Source organism: Dendrobates tinctorius, unplaced genomic scaffold (assembly GCF_039654945.1).
Source record: "Dendrobates tinctorius isolate UK_male_01 unplaced genomic scaffold, ASM3965494v1 ptg000028l, whole genome shotgun sequence".
Classification (NCBI taxonomy): domain Eukaryota; kingdom Metazoa; phylum Chordata; class Amphibia; order Anura; family Dendrobatidae; genus Dendrobates; species Dendrobates tinctorius.
In genome coordinates this window covers 29,130,601-29,153,039 of record NW_027361696.1, presented here as the reverse complement: position 1 = coordinate 29,153,039, position 22,439 = coordinate 29,130,601, and the positions used below count along the sequence as shown (strand labels likewise).

The 22,439-nt window shown below is 43.0% G+C and overlaps 1 protein-coding gene across 2 annotated transcripts in view; it reads left to right on the top strand.

Annotated features, from left to right (window-relative positions):
- The window catches only part of LOC141085252 (zonadhesin-like), a 79,013-nt gene that overhangs the window by 34,639 nt on the left and 21,935 nt on the right, over positions 1-22,439 (top strand). The gene's annotated exons all lie outside the window — the stretch shown is intronic.

Genomic DNA, 22,439 nt, shown 5'->3' with positions numbered 1-22,439 from the left:
AATAACAAATAACAGTCTCCTGAATGTGTCCACTTATCTCTAGCTAAGCCACAGGTGTAGAAAGTCACAAGTCTTGCACAAGGTTGTAAGCAAACATTATTTTCCCTGCTGTAGGCACAAGCATTTTTGGAGCATATTTTGCTACAACTTTTAACTCTTGATTTTCTGGACACTACGTGTCCTGAATATGTAATATATTCAGCAGCAGATCCCGTTGGTACAATCAGATCTGACATACCCAGGATCACACACAAACACCTGTGACATTTACTTAACTTGTCTTGTGATTTGTCCAAATCTTTTTCCATGAGTCTTAAGTATTAGGCCGGGATCAGACATGAGCGGAATACAGCCGAGTCTCGCATGTTAATACCCAGCACTGCCGTCGGCACTCGGGAGCGGAGCGTGCGGCTCCATGTATTGCTATGCAGCGGCACCCTTTGCTCCTGAGTGCTGGCGGCAGTGCCTGGATTAACATGCGAGACTCAGCCGTGTTTCTTGTATGTGTGGTCCCGGCCTCATTCTGTATCTCACTGTTTATCTCATTGTCTTAATTTAGGTATTAGTAAAATAAAGGATTAATTTGATGTTATTCAGCCTTTCTGTTTGATAACCCATAAAATCCTTCTATGTATTAATTCAGCTAATTTAACCAGGAAATATGTGGATTTTCATAGTATATGAAATCTCTGACCTTTCCTGGTGCCTGCGCACTGCAGTACTTGGCTCTGCCCTCAACAGGGCAGGTGAAGTAGGTCGCGACAGAAGCAAAGAGGAGGACGTCATCGCATGAAGATAGGAGGCACCGGACCCGGACCTGCATCGCCCATCGGACCGAACCAATGATGACCTGGTTATTAGAAAGGCAGATAAGGGTGGGGGAACAGTAGTGTTGATATCATCCTTATATTTTAAGGAAAATTATAGAATCTTGCAAGATACTAGCACTTATGTCCTTTCCTCACTAAATGAAGCAGAATTCCTGTAGCTATACAGGCAGCTAAACCGCTATAATGGGGTCCAATAAGGAGACTGTAGTTGAATCTGTGCTTTATTGAATGTGATGGTATATTGATGCGGTGAAACTACAAACAAAAACATATATGCATGCAATCAATACTGGGTTCATCAGGGATTCATATATACTTAGTACATCATCTGCACTAATAGCTAACCAGGGGAGAACTATTTAACTCCTTCCTGACATCAGACGTACTATCCCGTCCATGGGACCCGGGCCCCTATGCCCATGGACGGGATAGTACGTCTAGCGCGATCAGCGGCGCCCACGTGGTGAGCGCCGCTGATCGCGGCCGTGTGTCAGCTGATTATCACAGCTGACACCCGGCACTATGTGTCAGGGGAGGTCACGGACCGCCCCCGACACATTAACCCCTTGCACACCGCGATCAAACATGATCGCGGTGTACCGGGAGTTAAAGGGAAGCATCGGCAGGGAGGGGGCTCCCTCCGTGCTTCCCTGAGCCCCCCACGGCAGCGCAATGTGCAGCGCTGCTGCGGGGGACTCCTTTCCTCCAGGCCCCCGGATCCAAGATGGTGACAGGGGCCTGGAGGAAGCTGGCTTCCTCAGTGCCTGCAAAGCGCAGGCATGAGGAAGCCTTGTGCACTGCCTGTGACAGATTGCTGATCTGTCACAGTGATCTGTGATGTGACAGATCAGCGATCTGTTACAGGACAGTGATGTCCCACCTGGGACTATGTAATAAAGTAAAAAAAAAATTAAAAAAAAGTGTAAAAATAATTTTAAAAAAATCGCCAAATAAATTAGTGAAAAAAAAAAAAATTATTCCCCAATAAATTCATTTTTTGAAAATAAAAAAAAACCAAAACAATAAAAGTACACATATTAGGTATCGCCGCGTCCGTAACGACCCGCCCTATAAAACTGTCCCATTAGTTAACCCCTTTAGCGAACCCCTTAAAAAATAAAAATAAAAAACGAAGCAAAAAATAATGATTTATTATACCGCCAAACAAAAAGTGCAATAACGAGCGATCAAAAAGACGCATATAAATATCCATGGTACCGCTGAAAACGTCATCTTGTCCCGCAAAAAACGAGCCACCACACAGCATCATCAGCGAAAAAATAAAAAAGTTATAGCTCGCAGAATAAAGCGATGCAAAAATAATTAATTTTTATATAAAATAGTTTTCATTGCATAAAACCGACAAAACATAAAAAAACGACCTAAATGAGGTATCGCTGTAACCGTACTGACCCGAAGAATAAAACCGCTTTATCAATTTTACCGCACGCGGAACGGTGTAAGCGCACTCCCCCAAAAGAAATTCATGAAACGCTGGTTTTTGTTCATTCTGCGTCCCAAAAATCGGAATAAAAAGCGATCAAAAAATGTCACGTGCCCGAAAATGGTACCAATAAAAACGTCAACTCGTCCCGCAAAAAATAAGACCTCACATGACTCGGTGGGTCAAAATACGGAAAAATTATAGCTCTCAATATGTGGTGATACAAAAACTATTTTTATCAGCATACTCAGGACAAATTGGACAACAACTTTTGGGGTCCAATTTCTCCTGTTACCCTTGGGAAAATAAAAAAAATGGTGACTAAAAGATCATGTTTGTGGAAAAAATACGAATTTTTTATTTTCACGCCCGGGCGTTATAAACTTCTGTGAAGCACTGAGGGGTTCAAAGTGCTCACCACACATCTAGATAAGTTCCTTGGGGGGTCTAGTTTCCAAAATGGTGTCATTTGTGGGGGGTTTCCACTGTTTAGGTACATCAGGGGTTTTCCAATCGCGACATGGTGTCCGATCTCAATTCCAGCCAAAAACGTCAAATGGCGCTGCTTCCCTTCCGAGCTCTGCCATGCGCCCAAATAGTGGTTTACCCCCACATGTCGGGTATCAGCATACTCAGGACAAATTGCACAATAACTTTTAGGGTCCTGTTACCCTTGGGAAAACAAAAATTGGGGTGAAAAGATCATTTTTGTGGAAAAAATATGATTTTTTAATTGTACCGCTGTACGTTATAAACTTCTGTAAAGCCCTTGTGGGTTCAAAGTTCTCACCACATATCTAGATAAGTTCCTTGGGGGGTCTAGTTTCCAAAATGGGGTCACTTGTAGGGGGTTTCGACTGTTTAGGTACATCAGGGACTCTCCAAACGTGACATGGCGTCCGATCTGAATTCCAGCCAATTTTGCATTGAAAAAGTCAAACGGCGCTCCTTCCATTCTGAGCTCTGCCATGCGCCGAAACAGTCGTTCCCCCCCACAAATCAGGTATCAGCGTACTCAGGACAAATTGCACAATAACTTTTGCAGTCCAATTTCTCCTGTTACCCTTGGTAAAATAAAAAAAATTGAACCTGAAGTATTTTTTTTGTGAAAAAAAGTTAGATATTCATTTTTTTTTAAATATTCAAAAAAATTCCTGTGATGCACCTAAAGGGTTAATAAACTTCTTGAATGTGGTTTTGAGCACCTTAAGGGGTGCAGTTTTTAGAATGGTGTCACTTTTGTGTATATTCTATCATATAGACCCCTCAAAGTGGCTTCAAATGTGATGTGGTCCTAAAAATAAAATGGTGTTGTAAAAATGAGAAATCGCTGGTCAACTTTTAACCCTTATAACTTCCTAACAAAAAAAAATTTTGGTTCCAAAATTGTGCTGATGTAAAGTAAACATGTGGGAAATGTTAGTTATCAAGTTTTTTGTGTGCCGTATCTCTGTGATTTAAGGGCATAAAAATTCAAAGTTGGAAAATTGCGAAATTTTCAAAATTTTTGCCAAATTTCCATTTTTTTACAAATAAACGCAAGTTATTTGAATGAAATTTTACCACTAACATGAAGTACAGTATGTCACGAGAAAACATTGTCAGAATCACCGGGATCCATAGAAGCGTTCCAGAGTTATGACCTCATAAAGGTACAGTGGTCAGAATTGTAAAAATTGGCCCGGTCATGAACGTGCAAACCACCCTTGGGGGTGAAGGGGTTAAGCAGGCTATTATGAGACAGGAATTGGATACAGGAAGCATAAATACATACCAGCGATGCTGTCACAAGGGAAGAAGAAAAATGAGATGCTTCCTGAGGGAAAATGGGGACTGAACTAACTATAATCCTTTGTAAAAGGCTACCAGGATGCATTGCAAATGGAGGGAAATAGCATAGTGAAAGTAAAACACACAATAACACTACGGTTATGGAGCCAGAAAACACTGTAAACATTAACATGCAGATAATCAGGGATTATGAATTAAATGTCGGAGACAGAACAACATATATCCCCCTAGCCAAGGACCAGACTGCTTTCTATAAAGTTAAAAGCTAAATTAGACAGATTGTTGCAGGAGGATTTGAGGGAAGGAATTTTTGATAAAAAATCAATTGATTATCATGGTAGTAAATTCACCAGTTATGCCAATCTATCACTTCCTGCCTAAAATCCATAAAGGTGTTTCCCTTCCCCCCCTTTCAGACCAATTAAATCAGGTATTGGGTCTATGGGAGAAAAAGTACGGGAATGGATTGACTTTTTTCTGCAACCTTTGGTGAAGGAAATACCAGGTTTTATACGAGACAAAAATACCTTGGTGCAAAGTTTTCAAAATATGAAATGGGAAAAATGTTTTTCGTGGTTAACCTGTGACATCATAAACTTATACCCCTCTATACCACACCATATTGCTTTAGACAGCCTAGAAATGGCGGTGCGGTGACCTGCGCCGAACGCAACATGTTGCATTTTGGTGCGGTCGCCGCACCGTCAAAACGACGCATGCGGAGGCATCCGCATACATTGGCACAGCCTGCGTATCTAATGCTAAAGATAGGGTACACAGGCCGCATGCTGACGTGGGGCGAAGCTGACCAGAGGAGGTGCGGCCAAGGGCAGAGATTCACGGCGGAAGTCGGCATCCCTCCGCATCTCCTCCATACGCTAGTGTGAAACTCGCCTAAGCGTGCTCCCACCTTGGCTAGTTTGCATTTTGGTGCGGTCACCGCACCGTCAAAACGACGCATGCGGAGGCATCCACATACATCGGCACAGCCTGCATATCTAATGCTAAAGATAGGGTACACAGGCCGCATGCTGACGTGGGACGAAGCTGACCAGAGGAGGTGCGGCCATGGGCAGAGCTTCACGGCGGAAGTCGGCATCCCTCCGCAGCTCCTCCATACGCTAGTGTGAAACTCGCCTAAGCGTGCTCCCACCTTGGCTAGTTTGCTTTCACCATTTATTATTGAGTGATAGCACACAAAGCAAACGTACCTGGTTGTCTTGCACGTGTTTTTATGGTTGTGGTCATGCTCATAGTATTGCTTGCAGTTATGCAACCAGGAGTAAAATTCACTCACAATCTCACACACTCCCACACACACTCACAGTCACACTCACACTCATACACTCACACTCTTCCACTAACACACACTCACATTCACACAGTCACACTCACACACTCACAATCATACACTCACACTCTTCCACTAACACACACTCACATTCACACAGTCACACTCATACTCTCCCAATCCCAAATGCAGGAGGACGACCATAAGGGGTGAGCTGAATTATTTTACTTTTTTTTTCCAAATGTTAATCTGTGGGGCAGCTTCCATCATTCGTTTATTAAAACGTGCGATTGAAATTGCAGCATGCTGCGATTTGCACCGTTTGTCGTCCGAGACTCGCCAATGCAAGTTTATGGGTGCGAGAAAAAAACGGATACCACACAGACTATCAGTGTGACTTGCGAGAAATACACACCGTGTCCTTTGAAAAGCCGGCAATTCATATGCGGCTATACAGTAAAATCATACTGACATGTTATAATATCAAAGATAGAGTACATGTATACCTGTAGAATAGGTATATACAGTCATGGCCAAAAGTATTGACACCCCTGCAATTCTGTCAGATAATACTCAGTTTCTTCCTGAAAATGATTGCAAACACAAATTCTTTGGTATTATTATCTTCATTTAATTTGTCTTAAATGAAAAAACACAAAAAGAATTGTCCTAAAGCCAAATTGGATATAATTCCACACCAAACATAAAAAAGAGGGTGGACAAAAGTATTGGCACTGTTCGAAAAATCATGTGATGCTTCTCTAATTTGTGTAATTAACAGCACCTGTAACTTACCTGTGGCACCTAACAGGTGTTGGCAATAACTAAATCACACTTGCAGCCAGTTGACATGGATTAAAGTTGACTCAACCTCTGTCCTGTGTCCTTGTGTGTACCACATTGAGCATGGAGAAAAGAAAGAAGACCAAAGAACTGTCTGAGGACTTGAGAAACTAAATTGTGAGGAAGCATGAGCAATCTCAAGGCTACAAGTCCATCTCCAAAGACCTGAATGTTCCTGTGTCTACCGTGCGCAGTGTCATCAAGAAGTTTAAAGCCCATGGCACTGTGGCTAACCTCCCTAGATGTGGACGGAAAAGAAAAATTGACAAGAGATTTCAATACAAGATTGTGCGGATGTTGGATAAAGAACCTCCACTAACATCCAAACAAGTTCAAGCTGCCCTGCAGTCCAAGGGTACAACGGTGTCAACCCGTACAATCCGTCGGCATCTGAATGAAAAGGGACTGTATGGTAGGAGACCCAGGAAGACTCCACTTCTTACCCCGAGACATAAAAAAGCCAGGCTGGAGTTTGCCAAAACTTACCTGAAAATGCCTAAAACATTTTGGAAGAATGTTCTCTGGTCAGATGAGACAAAAGTAGAGCTTTTAGGGCAAAAGCATCAACATAGAGTTTACAGGAGAAAAAAGAGGCATTCAAAGAAAAGTACACGGTCCCTACAGTCAAACATGGCGGAGGTTCCCTGATGTTTTGGGGTTGCTTTGCTGCCTCTGGCACTAGACTGCTTGACCGTGTGCTTGGCATTATGAAGTCAGAAGACTACCAACAAATTTTGCAGCATAATATAGGGCCCAGTGTGAGAAAGCTGGGTCTACCTCAGAGGTCATGGGTCTTCCAGCAGGACAATAACCCAAAACACACTTCAAAAAGCACTAGAAAATGGTTTGAGAGAAAGCACTGGAGACTTCTAAGGTTGCCAGCAATGAGTCCAGACCTGAATCCCAGAGAACACCTGTGGAGAGATCTAAAAATGGCAGTTTGGAGAAGGCACCCTTCAAATATCAGGGACCTGGAGCAGTTTGCCAAAGAAGAATGGTCTAAAATTCCAGCAGAGCATTGTAAGAAACTCATTGATGGTTACCGGAAGCAGTTGGTCGCAGTTATTTTGGCTAAAGGTTGTGCAACCAAGTATTAGGCTGAGGGTGCCAATACTTTTGTCCGGCCCATTTTTGGAGTTTTGTGTGAAATGATCAATGTTTTGCTTTTTGCTTCATTCTCTTTTGTGTTTTTTCATTTAAGACAAATTAAATGAAGATAATAATACCAAAGAATTTGTGTTTGCAATCATTTTCAGGAAGAAACTGAATATTATCTGACAGAATTGCAGGGGTGTCAATACTTTTGGCCATGACTGTATATATATATATATCAGTTACATATATACATATATGTTTTTTTTATATTTCACAGAGAGACGTGGTAGAATAGCCATTAATTCATTTGTTAGCTTCTGAAAAATCAGAAGCCGAAAGGATAGGAGACAAGGTTTACATATAGTAAACCCATGCAGGACAGTTAGATTTATATATTTCAGTAAAACAACCATATCCTAAACGGATATCAAGAATGTATGAAAAATGATTGTATCTTAAAAAATCAATTTATTAGCCAATATTAAAACAATAAATATTATGAGTGCTCACAGATCAATCAGAAACGGTTGGGAACAAACACAGTCAGCCAGATAAAAAAATGATTATACATATAGCGCTAGGCGGTATAAAAACTCATATATACCGCATATCAATAAATGCTCATGGTTTTCCTTTTTAAAATATTGCACAAATTTGTAAACAAATTTAATAGAAAGCAGCTAAATCATTTAAAGTGTACTAAAAGTTAAATAACAAGACCCCTGACCGCTGCCAATGACAAAGTGTCTGTGTGCAGCCAAAAATTACATCATGGCGCCTGACCGCTGCTTACAATAAAGTGTCTATGTGCAGACCGAGAGCCGAACTCATGTCACTATGAGGATGTGAGTAATTAATGAAACGAGAGGTAATCTCCCACCATGAATATGCAAAGCCGAAACGCGCATCAGGGGACGCGGTGTGGGTCCCGACACAGCATCACAGGTAATTCTATACGCTTTGCATATTCATGGTGGGAGATTATCTCTCGTTTCATTAATTACTCACATCCTGGTTATGGCCCCCCTGGCTAAAAAAATCTGCCCCCGCCACCCCAGAAAAGGCACATCTGTAAGATGCGCCAATTCTGGCACTTAGCCTCTCTCTTCCCACTGCCCTGTAGCGGTGGCATATGGGGTAATATTCTGCATGTGTGTGATTATTTAACCCTTTACAATCTTCAGGATTAATAATGGATAGGTGTTTTATTGACACCTCTCCATTACTAAGCCACGTTTAATGTAACCTTACAATGCAAAGATGACATTAACCTCTTATTACCCCATATGCCACCCCTACAGAGCATTTGGAAGAGAGAGGCTAAGTGCCGGAATTGGCGCATCTTACAGATGCGCCTTTTCTGGGGTGGCTAGGGGCAGATTTTTATTAACCGGGGGGGGGCAATAACCATGGTCCCTTTCTAGGCTATTAATATCTGCCCTGAGTCACTGGCTTTCCTTCACTGGTGCAAAAAATTGCGCGGGAGCCCACGCCAGTTTTTACTTCAATACATTCTTTTAATACATACAGGTCCCAAATTTTACATACACATGCTAATAACAGTGTTAGACACTGACATTAGTGATGAGCGAACATGCTCGCCACTAATCGTTACGCACCCGAGCGCCGAGCATTTCCGGGAATACTCGCCGGGAACTCGGGTCTCCACCTTGCATTTTTGGCGGTTTTTAAAGACCCAATCAACATGCAAGGATTGTCTGCCAGGCACTGTAGCGCTGCAGCCATCTTTGCTGTGGTCTTGCAGTGATTGGCTGGCCGCACAGCATCATCAGGGGTTTAAGAGACTGGACGCTGTGCTGCTCGGCGCATTCGACTCCGGATTGAGATCGTGTAGGGAGAGCTGCTCCTGAGATAGGGTCAGATTTGGGGATTTATTAGTCAGTGTGGGATCTACCATCCTAAACTACTCAAATCCAGGTAAACCAACAGTCCTTCTAAGGACTAATTCCGGAGTATATATGTTGCAGTGTTAGGTAGGCAGGGGAATGTACGTCACTCTATACATATCAGTGCAAGGCCTGTAGGTACTGTATGTGTGTATATAGATATCATTGCATACATCAAGAGGGTCCATTCCATTACTGTCTGCTGCTGCTACCTATAGCATATATTGACTGTATATACCTAGCCCCAGGTATAATTGGCTGGTAAAAAAATTTTTGCCAGGTAAATAGAGATTAGTTTATTGCAAAGCAATCCAGAGCCCTTTTTTTCTCCATTTGCTTTTTGACACTGCACAATACAGCCAGATCCTTTTCCTAGCACAGCATGAAAATCTAGCAATCTTAAAGGGTCCCAAAAATCAATTTTTAGTGTGCAGAGAAATCTTTCATTTTAATGTGGTACGGTAGAGTAGAATTTTTTTATTGCCTTACACAATTTCTTTTCTTTTCAATGTTCTTTTTATTGAAGTTAATAAAGTTACATACAATATCAAACAAATTGCAGTCAAAATTGTTATTTATCTTACAATCTTCGTTTATCAGAAAATGAACAAATAGCATGTAATATCTATTCATGACATTGAGATCTACCATGTAAAGGTTAGAAAGTGCTATAAATCAGAAGGTTCATCTAGTAGTGTGAAACAGGCCTAAGCTGGAAATCCATAGATGCAGTGTAAAGTATGGAAATGCTAGAGAGCGTCAACTGATTATAGGGGAGTTGTGACTATTATAGACTCTCATACAATGCATCAGAAATCATAGCATACGACAAAGAACTATTCAGGGTCTTTAAAGTCAACATTTAATCAGAAAATGACCGATTGAAGAACTCGCACGCTCCCTGCATGCCTCCCCAGCCCACAAATCCTGTATAATGTCTTTTGTTGCATGGATAAAATAAAAAAGACTTTGGAATATTGAATCCAAATGGTGAGTGCCACATTTTTTTTCTTTTGGATAATGAGAATGAACATGTACTTTCACTGCTGAGCACCCCGCATTGGAAAAGTGTAAAGGAGAAAGCAGTTCGTTTGATGCAGTGAGTAACCGGAGACTGAGAAGGGGTTAACAAGTATTTACTAAACAATCGATAACAGTAATATTCCTCGCAAGGAGGTAAAGACAATGGCAAAGAGAATATAGAAGATAAACGGGACACTTATCGGTTGAAGTTCTGACAGGAGGAAGGCTGCAATATCTCCCGAAGGCGTCTCAAACGATGCACAAAGTCTCTGGTTCTGCTTCGAAGAAACAAGTAATACTGCTGCCCGACAGTGCCAAAGAATTCAGTTCTCTTTGTCTTTGGTACGCTGGAACATGGAAACAGCCTCTTCGACTGCCGGTCTCAATCGTGGATGGTAAACGAACCATTGGAACCACTGAAATGTTTTCTCAAGGCCGAAGTGAGCCCCCCTCTCGTGAGCTTTGGTAGCCAGCGTAGGTAGTACTGTCTCTAGTATCGCGACCTGCCAGGAAGCTCCCAGTTCTTCCTGGAGTTGTACCTTCCGGTATAGCAGTCCATTTCTCATCTGTAGCTGCTCCCACTACCATAAGATCTTTAATGCTACTGGGGTCAAAGCACTTCGCTGCTTTGGACTAAGCAGCTCCCCCACTGTCACCCAGTGCCTAAACAAAGCGAGTTCACAATCCTCCTGCTGTAATTGGACCCACTCATCCCGAGATCTTCCCAATACTCCTCCATGGCAGAGGGTTTGTATCTGGTCCAGCGTGGCCGTCACCGTCCCAGCAGTCCTTCAAAATCGGGGAACCTCCTCCCACTCCAGAAATTCACCCCTACTCTTCCCCAGTGGTGCATGTCTTGCGCTAGACATGGCATCAGCGTGTGTGTTCTCTGCTCCTCTCCTGTAGGTGATCCGATACTAGAACTTTGCCTTCCTGGCCACCCAAGGTTGCTTTAAGGCAACTAGTTTAGCATTCTCCTGGTGTGCCAACGGGTTATTATCGGTACGTACCAGTACCTCCGAGCCAGACAGGTATTCTGTGAATCTCTCCGTCATAGCCCACACCAACGCCAGCAGGTCCAGCATTGAAGGAGCTGTAATTGACTGGGTTGCGCTCGGAATTGTGGAGGGACCGACTAGCATCACCCTCACCCTCTCTCTCCCGTCCTGCACCTGCAACAACACCGCTCCAAGTCCGTACAAGCTGCTGTCAGTGTGGACAATGAGCGGTAAAGAGAAGTCTGCATAAGCCAGTACCGGGGCCTCGGTTAGTGCCTTTTTAGCTCACAAAACACCTTCTCCTGCCTTACTTCCCAGCGAATGGATCTCTCCTTGGCATTCGGAGGTACTCCCTTCAGGAGTTCGAGCAACAGTTGTACCACCCGAGTAAAGTTCTTCACGAAACGACGGTAGTATCCCGTTAGTCCTAGGAATGCATGTACATTCTTCATGCCTTCTGGAGTCGGCCAATCACTGATCACTTTTGTGACGGTCTCACTCCATCGGCGGAAACAATATGCCCCAAGTAATTGATCTGAGTCTGGAACAGGTGACACTTCTGGGGTTTCACTTTTAGCCCATACCTCTGTAGACATTCCCTTGCCACGTGCCTTGACCATTGTAAATGGACTAGAATATTTTACACGTTCACTACAAATGGCTGAATTTAGAGCGAAATTGTATGTGATACATAAGCGGGAAAACCACACTTTAACCTATCTGGACTGTAGTTAAAAATGTTTTTTTAGGGCCAATAAGTACGGTAACATACTGTAAAAACACAAGAATATGTAGGCCTAAAATGCCCAAATTTTTAGCACACAGCTGTAGGAGGCGTGTCACAGATAGACCCCACTGTAAAATATGTGGCCTGTTTATTACAAAAATGCAACATAGTGCTGTATATAACTTGAGTAACAGACAGGAAAACACTGGAATACCGGCCTAAAAACTCAAATTTTTATCACACGGATGCATGAGTGTCACAGATATACCACACTGTAAAATATGTGGCCTGTTTTTTTTTTAATGCGAAAGAGTGCTGGATATAACTAGAGTGACAGTGAAATTTAGACCTAAAATGCCAAAGTTTTTTGCACACGGATGTATGAGGCGTGTCACAGATATACCCCACTGTAAAATATGTGGCCTTTTTAAAAAAATGCTAAATAGTGCTGTAAATAAGTACAGTGACACACAGGACAAAAATGTAAAACCGGCCTAAAGTGGCCAAACCTAGCACGCAGAATCGCAGATATATGAACTGTGTTCTTCACTGTCCTATTAAGGGAATAGAAGAATCCAGGATATCTATAAACAGAAAGATAGTGAGGAAACACTTAGCTAACCTAAATGAATTCAAGTCTCCAGGTCCAGATGAATTACACCCCAGAGTACTGAAGGAGATAGCAGAAGAAATTTTTGAACCCCTCTCCATAATCTTTGAAAATTCTTGGAGAACAGGAGAAGTCCCAGAAGACTGGAGAAGAGCAAATGTTGTTCCTATCTTCAAAAAGGGGAAGAAGGCGGACCCAGGCAACTATAGGCCGGTGAGTCTGACTTCTATACCAGGAAAGATCTTTGAACAAATTATTAAACAACATGTATGTCAGTGCCTGGATAAGAATGAAGTGATTAAACAGAGTCAGCATGGGTTTGTAACTAGTAAGTCATGTCAGACTAACTTAATTTCCTTCTATGACGGAATCACTGATTGGGTGGATCAAGGAAATGCTGTAGATATAGTATATCTTGACTTCAGCAAAGCATTTGACAAAGTATCTCACACAATCCTTATTGAAAAAATGACTAAGTATGGAATGGACAAGGCAACTGTTAGGTGGATTCATAACTGGCTTAGTGATCGGACCCAAAGAGTGGTCGTAAATGGCTGCACATCCTGTTGGAAGAATGTCTCAAGTGGGGTACCACATGGCTCTGTCCTGGGCCCTGTATTGTTCAACATCTTTATCAACGATTTAGATGAAGGAATTGAAGGTAAACTGATTAAATTTGCTGATGACACAAAGCTAGGAGGGATAGCTAATACTAGAGAAGAGAGAGAGAGGATTCAAAAAGATATAAATAAACTGGAGAAGTGGGCAGCAACTAACAGAATGGTTTTTAACAGGGAAAAATGCAAAGTACTACATCTGGGCAATAAAAATGAAAAAAGCATATACAGAATGGGAGGAATAGGCCTAAGCAAGAGCACATGTGAAAAAGACTTGGGTATACTAACAGATCACAGACTGAATATGAGTCAACAGTGTGATGCAGCAGCAAAAAAAGCAAATGCAATTCTAGGATGTATTAACAGAAGCATACAGTCTAGATCACGTGAAGTCATTATTTCCCTCTACTCCTCTTTGGTCAGACCTCATCTGGAATATTGTGTCCAGTTTTGCGCACCACATTTTAAAAAAGACATCAACAAACTGGAGCAAGTTCAGAAAAGAGCAACCAGAATGGTGACCGGTCTGCAAACCCTGTCTTATGAGGAAAGGTTGCAGGATTTGGGATTGTTTAGTTTGCAAAAGAGAAGACTGAGAGGAGACTTGATAGCTGTCTACAAATATCTAAAGGGCTGTCACATTATAGAAGGATCAACTTTATTCTCATTTGCACAAGGAAAGACTAGAAGCAATGGGATGAAATTGAATGGGAGGAGACACAGATTAGATATTAGAAAAAACTTTTTGACAGTTAGAGTGATCAATGAGTGGAACAGGCTGCCACAATAAGTGGTGAGTTCTCCTTCAATGGAAGTCTTCAAACAGAGGCTGGACAGACATCTGACTGGGATGATTTAGCGAATCCTGCTTTGAGCAGGGGGTTGGACCAGATGGCCCAGGAGGTCCCTTCCAACTCTACGATTCTATGATTCTATGAGCTATCCCAGAGATACCACTACGACAAATGTGTGCCTTTATTTTTTGCTTTTTTTGGCTAAATAGTGCTGTAAATCAGTACAGTGACACACAGGACAAAAATGGAAAACTGGCCTAAACTGGCCAAACTTGAAGCACGCACAGATATGAGCCGACACGGAGATACCACACTGACAAATATGTGGCCTGTATATTTTGCTTTTTAGGCTAAATAGTGCTGCATATAACTACAGTGACAGACAGCAAAAGAAAATTGAATTTAGGGATAAGATGACCAAAATTTTTAGCAGATGGATGGATGAGGTGTGTCACAGATATACCGCACTGTAAAATATGTGGCCTGTATGTATTTTTTTGGGGGGTTCAGCAAAATGGTGTCAAGAAATTGTGTAAGGCTAGTTTCACACTAGCGTATTTTACATGCAGCGCACGGTGCCGCTAAGCCCCGCCCCTGCCCGCCCCGTCCGGTCATCTACTATCGCACACGGCCGCATGCGATCTGCGCACCCTATCTTTAGCATACAGTGCGCAGACCGTGCGCTGGCCGTGCGCTAGTAGGATTTTTGCGTGCGCTGCGCACTTTTGAAGGTGCGCCGAGCGCGCCAAAATGCAACATGGTGCGTTCGGCGCACACCGGCGCACCTTCAAAAGTGCGCAGCGCACGCAAAAATTCTACTAGCGCACGGCCAGCGCACGGTCTGCGCACCGTATGCTAAAGATAGGGTGCGCAGATCGCATGCGGCCGTGTGCGATAGTAGGAGGAGATGACTGGACGGGGGGCGGGGCTTAGCGGCGCTGTGCGCTGCATGTAGAATACGCTAGTGTGAAACTAGCCTAAGACACTAAAAAAAGCTACTCTACAGTACCACATAAAAATTAAATATTTCTCTGAGCACTAAAAAGTGATTTTTTGGGACCCCTTTAAAATTGCAGGATTTTCATGCTGTGCTAGGAAATGGATCTGGCTGTATTGTGCAGTGTCAAAAAGCAAATGGAGAAAAAAAAGGGCTCTGGATTGCTTTGCAATAAAAAAATCTCTATTAACCCTGGCCACAATTTTTTTCCAAGCCAATTAGATCTGGGGCTAGATATATACGGTCAATGGAATGGACCCTCTTGATGTATGCAATGATATGTATATACACACATACAGTGCCTGCAGGCCTTGCATTGATATGTATAGAGCAACGTATGCTACCCTGCCTACCTAACACTGGAACCTATATACTCTGGAATTAGTCCTTAGTAGAACTGTTGGTTTAGTTGGATTTGAGTAGTTTACAATGGTAGACCCCACACTGACTAATAAATCTCAAAATCTGACCAAATCTCGGCAGCCGCTCTCCCTACACTATCTAAATCCGGAGCTTATACCCCTGATGATGCTGTGCGACCAGCCAATCACTGCTCGACCACAACAAAGATGGCTGCGGCGTTTCATTGCCTGGCAGATAAACCCTGCATCATGATTGGGTCTCTAAAGTCCAAGTTCCCGCCGAGTAATCCCGGAAATGCTCGGTGCTCGCCAAGTACGAGTAACAAGTAGTGGCGAGCACGTTAGCTCATCACTAGTTATTATATTACTATGTTACTATTACGTCATAATGCCACCAGATGACGTAAAGTGCAGAAAGGAATTAACTAGAACGCTGAAAATCTCTGAGAGGAGAAAAATGTGTGCATATTTAGAAAGGTAAGTATGAACATGCTAATGGAAGAATGGTTAACAAGAATGAAAGTAATCTCATAGCTTACCCATGTGAGGGATAGCACTAACGTGAGTGACTTACCCATGTAGACAACACAGGATCCACCATTCACAGTATCTGATGTCACAGCTCACTTCCTCCTCTTCCTGTATAATGACTGATAACACCTCTATACACACTAGATAATACAGGATCCCTCATTCACAATAGGTGATATCACAGCTCACCTCCTCTTCCTATTGTACAATGACAGATAACACCTCTATATACAGTAGATAACACAGGATCCACCATTCACAATAGGTGATGTCACAGCTCACCTTCTCCTCCTGTACAATGACTTAAAACCCCTTTATATACAGTAGACAACACAGTATCCACCATTCACAATAGGTGATGTCACAGCTCACTTTCTCCTCCTGTACAATGACTGATAAAACCTCTATACAAAGTGGATAATACAGGATTCTCCATTTACAATAGGTGATGTCACAGCTCACCTCCTCCTCCTGTACAATGACTGATAACACCTCTATATACAGTAGATAATACAGGATCCCTCATTCAGAATAGGTGATATCACAGCTCACCTCCTCCTATTGTACAATGACAGATAACGCCTCTATATACAGTAGATAACACAGGATCCACCATTCACATTAGGTAGTGTCAGAGCTCACCTCCTCCTCCTATTGCACAATGACTGATAGCACCTTTATATACAGTAGATAACACAGCAGCCACCATTCACAATAGGTGATGTCATAGCTCACCTCCTCTTCCTGTACAATGACTTGTAATACATCTATATACAGTAGATAACACAGGAGCCGGCATTCATAATAGGTTATGTCACAGCTCACCTCCTCCTATTGTACAATGACAGATAACACCTCTATATACAGTAGGTAACACAGGATCCACCATTCACATTAGGTAGTGTCAGAGCTCACCTCCTCCTCCTATTGCACAATGACTGATAACACCTTTATATACAGTAGATAACGCAGCAGCCGCCATTCACAATAGGTGATGTCATAGCTCACCTCCTCTTCCTGTACAATGACTGGTAAGTTGATAACACCTCTATATACAGTAGATAACACAAGATCCACCATTCACAATAGGTGGTGTTAGAGCTCACTTCCTCCTCCTAATGTGCAATGACTGATAACACCTTTATATATAGTAGTTAACACAGGATCCCTCATTCAAAATAAGGGATGTCACAGCTCACCTCCTCCTCCTGTACAATGACTGATAACACCTCTATACACAGTAGATAACACAGGATCCACCATTCACAATAAGGGATGTCACAGATCACCTCGTCCTCCTGTACAATGACGGATCACACCTCTATATACAGTAGATAACACAGGATCCACCATTCACAATAGGTGATGTCACAGCTCACCTCTTCCTCCTACTGTACAATGACTGATACACCTCTATATGCAGTAGTTAACACAGGATCCACCATTCACAATCAGCTCACCTCGTCCTCCTGTATAATGACTGATAACACCTCTATATACAGTAGATAACACAGGATCCACCATTCACAATAAGTGATGTCACAGCTCACCTCCTCCTACTGTACAATGACTGATAACACCTCTATATACAGTAGATATCACAAGATTCACCGCTCACAAAAAGTGATGTTGCAGCTCCCCTCCTCTACAATGACTGATAACACCTCTATGTAGAGTAGCTAATACAGGGTCCACCATTCACAACAGGTGATGTCACAGCTCACCTCCTCCTCCTCCTGTACACTTCTATATACAGTGGATAGCACAGGAGCCACCATTCACAATAGCTGTTAGGAACATGGTTGGAATCAAATTGTCGGAGGAGCACGAGCAGGAACCAGCAAGAGATTGTGTTAGGAGTTAACCCCTTCACGACCCATGACACCTACGTAGGCATCATGAAAAGCCGTGCCCAAACGTAGGCGTCATGCTATAAATAGCCCCCCTGCGGGTCGGGTGACCGGGGTTAATGAAAGGTCACCCGACCCGCACACAAAGGACCCTTTATGCTTCACCACAGGGGGGGTGGCTTAGCCCCCACGTTGCTACGATCGCTCTGATTGGCTGTTGAAAGTGAAACAGCCAATCAGAGCGATAGTAATATTTCATCAATGAAATTTGATGAAATATTACAATCCAGCCATGGCCGATGCTGCAGTAGCATCGGACATGGCTGGAGACACTAATTTAACCCCCCCACACCGGCTGGCAGGGGCGATTGGCCCCCGCCACGGACTGACAGCAGCGATGGGCTGCTGCTGTCACAATCTGCCCCCCCTCCCCTTCCTTCCGCTCCCCCCCGATGTCCGACCCCCCCCTCACCCATTGGAAAATGGAGAGCGCGTGCGCAGTGCACCGGCTGCAGATTCATTCATTTATTTTGATCACTGTGAGAAACTCTCACAGTGATCAAAATCAAAAAAAAGTAAATAAAACCCCCCTTTATCACCCCCATAGGTAGGGACATATAATAAAATAAAGAAAATATTTTTATTTTTCCATTAGGGTTAGGGTTGGCATTAGGGTTAGGGCTGGAATTAGGGTTAGGGCTGGAATTAGGGTTAGGGCTGGAATTAGGGTTAGGGTTGGAATTAGGGTTAGAATTAGGGTTAGGGCTAGGGTTGGAATTAGGGTTAGGGCTGGAATTAGGGTTGGGATTATCAGGGTTGGGATTAGGGTTAGGGGTGTGTTGGGTTTAGGGTTGGAGTTATAATTGAGGGGTTTCCACTGTTTAGGCACATCACAGGGTCTCCGAACACGACATGGCGCCACCATTTATTCCAGCCAATTTTGCGTTTTAAAAGTCAAACAGCGCTCACTCCATTCCGAGCCCCGAAATGTGCCCAAACAGTGGTTTACCCCACACATATGGGGTATCAGCATACTCAGGAAAAATTGCACAACACCTTTTGGGGTCTAATTTCCCCTGTTACCCTTGGGAAAATAAAAAATTGGGGGCTAAAATAATTATTTTTGTGGAAAAAAAAGATTTTTTATTTTCAAGGCTCTGCGTTATAAACTTCTGTGAAGCACTCGGGGGTTCGAAGTGCTCACCACACATCTAGATAAGTTCCTTGGGGGGTCTAGTTTCCAAAATGGTGTCACTTGTGGGGGGTTTCTAATGTTTAGGCACATCAGGGGCTCTGCAAACGTAACATGACGCCCGCAGACCATTCCATCAAGTCGGCATTTCAATACCTCACTACTTCCCTTTCGAGCCCTGACGTGTGCCCAAACAGTGGTTCCCCCCCACATATGGGGTACCAGCGTACTCAGGACAAACTGAACAACTTTTGGGGTCCAATCTCTCCTGTTACCCTTGTGAAAATAAAAAATTGTGGGCTTAAAAATCATTTTTTGAGGAAAAAAAATTTTTTATTTTCTCTGCTCTGTGTTATAATCTTCTGTGAAGCACTTGGGGGTTCAAAGTGCTCACTACACATCTAGATAAGTTCCTTCGGGGGTCTAGTTTCCAAAATGGGGTCACTTGTGGGAGAGCTCCAATGTTTAGGCACACAGGGGCTCTCCAAACGCGACATGGTGTCCGCTAACGATTGGAGCTAATTTTTCATTCAAAAAGTCAAATGGCGCTCCTTCCCTTCCGGGCCCTGCCGTGCACCCAAACAGTGGCTTATGACCACATATAAGGTATCAGTGTACTCAGGAAAAATTGCCCAACAAATTTTAGGATCCATTTTATCCTGTTGCCCATGTGAAAATGAAAAAACTGAGTCTAAAAGAAAATTTTTGTGAAAAAAAAGTACTTTTTTTTAAGGATCAATTTGTGAAGCACCTGGGGGTTCAAAGTGCTCATTATGCATCTAGATAAGTTCCTTGGAGGGTCTAGTTTCCAAAATGGGGTCACTTGTGGGTGAGCTCCAATGTTTAGGCACACAGGGACTCTCCAAACGCAACATGGTAACCGATAAATATTCCAGCATATTTTCCATTCAAAAAGTCAAATGGCACTCCTTCCCTTCTGAGCCCTGCCGTGCACCCAAACAGTGGTTTATGACCACATATGAGGTATCGGGGTACTCAGAAGAAATTCCCCAACAAATTTTAGGATCCATTTTATCCTGTTACCCATGTGAAAATGAAAAAAATGATGCTAAAAGAAAGTTTTTGTTGGAAAAATTAAAATGTCCATTTTTTCCTTCCATGTTGCTTTAGTCCCTGTGAAGCACCTGAAGGGTTAATAATCTCCTTGAATGGAGTTTTGAGTAGCTTGAGGGGTGCAGTTTTTAGAATGGTGTCACTTTTGGGTATTTTCTGCCATATAGACCCCTCAAAGTGACTTCAAATGTGAGGTGGTCCCTAAAAAAAATGGTTTTGTAAATTTTGTTGTAAAAATGAGAACTCGCTGGTCAACTTTTAACCCTTATAACTTCCTAACAATAAAAAATTTTGTTTCCAAAATTGTGCTGATGTAAAGTAGACATGTGGGAAATGTTATTTATTATCTATTTTGTGTCATATAACTCTCTGGTTTAACAGAATAAAAATTCAAAATTTGAAAATTGTGAAATTTTCAAAATTTTCGCCAAATTTCCATTTTTTTCACAGAAAAACGCAAAAATTATCAACCTCAAATTACCACTAACATGAAGCCCAATATGTCACGAAAAAACAATCTCGGAATCGCTAGGATGCGTTGAAGCATTCCTGAGTTATTACCTCATAAAGGGACACTGGTCAGAATTGCAAAAAATGGCCAGGTCATTAAGGTCAAAATAGGCTGGGTCATGAAGGGGTTAATGATATTGGTAGAGAGGGCTATGAGCTGAGCAGAGAAGAGGGGATCAGCCATGAAGGATGTCAGTGTCCAATACTACGTTAATAACTACATGGATTTGATAATCCAGTTTGGGAATATAACATAAACGTGTCACCCGGATCACACAAAAGGCTCAATAATAGCGTGACTCACGGACTCACCTTTCCAGTTCTTCTTGCGTCGGATGCCCTTTCCGTACACGCACAGTATTTGTTGTACTCACTGAATTTGCATGTGAGTATGTAATTCCAGGTAGAAATAAATGTGACCTATAGAAATCATGCACAATAAAAAAAAAAAAAACATTTAGGATCCCAGCTATGAAAGCGCTGAGGCTCTTCCATAAGGAAGAATAGTGTGAAGCATGGCAAAGTCAAGGTTGCACATAAAGTCTTGATCTCATCTTCTTTCCTTCCGTGGAGCAGGGGTGTGGAAGCCAAATAAATATACGACCAATAGATCCAAATAGAGTGGAGCGACTTTTGGTTTTTTATGGTCGAGTTTCGTTTCGTGAAACCCGACTTTTCCAAAAGTCGGGTCGAGCAAGATCGGCCGATTATAGGTAAAAGTCGGGGTCGTCCCGAAACACGAAACCCAATGTAAGTCAATGGGGAATAAAAGTCGGCAGTGAGAGGACAGGAAACACACCTACAGTGCTCATTTGAATGTCAAAAGCATCAATTCTTCTTACTTAAGCTGGTCAACCTTAATTAACTTCATAATACAAGTTACGCACTGAAAAATGGGGGTTATTTGGCTAAAGTTGTGGGGGGGTAGGGCTGGCTCCAGGTTTTCATGTGCCCTGGGCGAAAGAGCGCCCCTTTAACACATAATACCACAACTCATCATGCTCCGATACGGCAGAGAAATAGCGGTATAGTACAATGAAAAATACTTCACTTTTTACATCTCATGACGAGGCCCATCTATTTCTCCATACAGAATCATTGGTCCCATATAATGTTTGAAACAGTATATGATGAGCTCCACATAATGCTACAGTATATGTTGGTCCCCATGGATGAAGCTCCACTGTCTTATGGGCCCAAATAATGCTCCAAACATAATGGGCCCCATTTCTAATGCTCTAGTGTATAATGGGCCCTGTAAATGCTGCTCCAGTGTCTGATGTCCACCTTTGGAATGTTCCAGTGTATGGTGGGCCCCATCTATCATTCTCCAGAGTATAGTGCTCCCCAAAAATTGCTGTCCCAACATTGAAAACAAATAAGTCTCCTCGCTAGGGAATCCCTGTACTAGTCTGGACTCCTCGTCGTCCCCATCTTCCATCTCACTGCACAGTATTTCAACCTTGCAAGTGCTGTGATCCTGAGCAAGCAGGGGGGGCCCACTCGTTGGCGACGGCACTGGCACAGGGCCCCTGATAGTACGGTGGTGTGTCTGATGGCGGGTGGGCCGAACCTGCACTTTCATCTGCAGCTTCCTCTTTGTCACCGTGTAAGATGGAACTGTATATGGGAAGGGTAACCTGAGTTTCATCAGGGTCAGATTCAGGCCGGGTAGAGTGCGAGGGGAATGTAGTGGTCTGGGTCAATGTACCAGCAGATTCATCGAGCAGTGGCTGGGCATCAGTGCACTTGTGTCGCCCCCAGGAGTACGGTCGCCACAGTGGCATTACCTTCCTCCTAGGGAGTGTGATGTCATGCTTGGGAGCAACGAAGGATCTCTCTAGCAGGTTAACTGATTGGGCGGCGTTATTCCCACGAGTCATGACCCCCCAAACAGCGTTCATGAAGGCAAAGTGTTTGTTTTATGTGGGCAGTATGGTTGCAAAGCTGAAC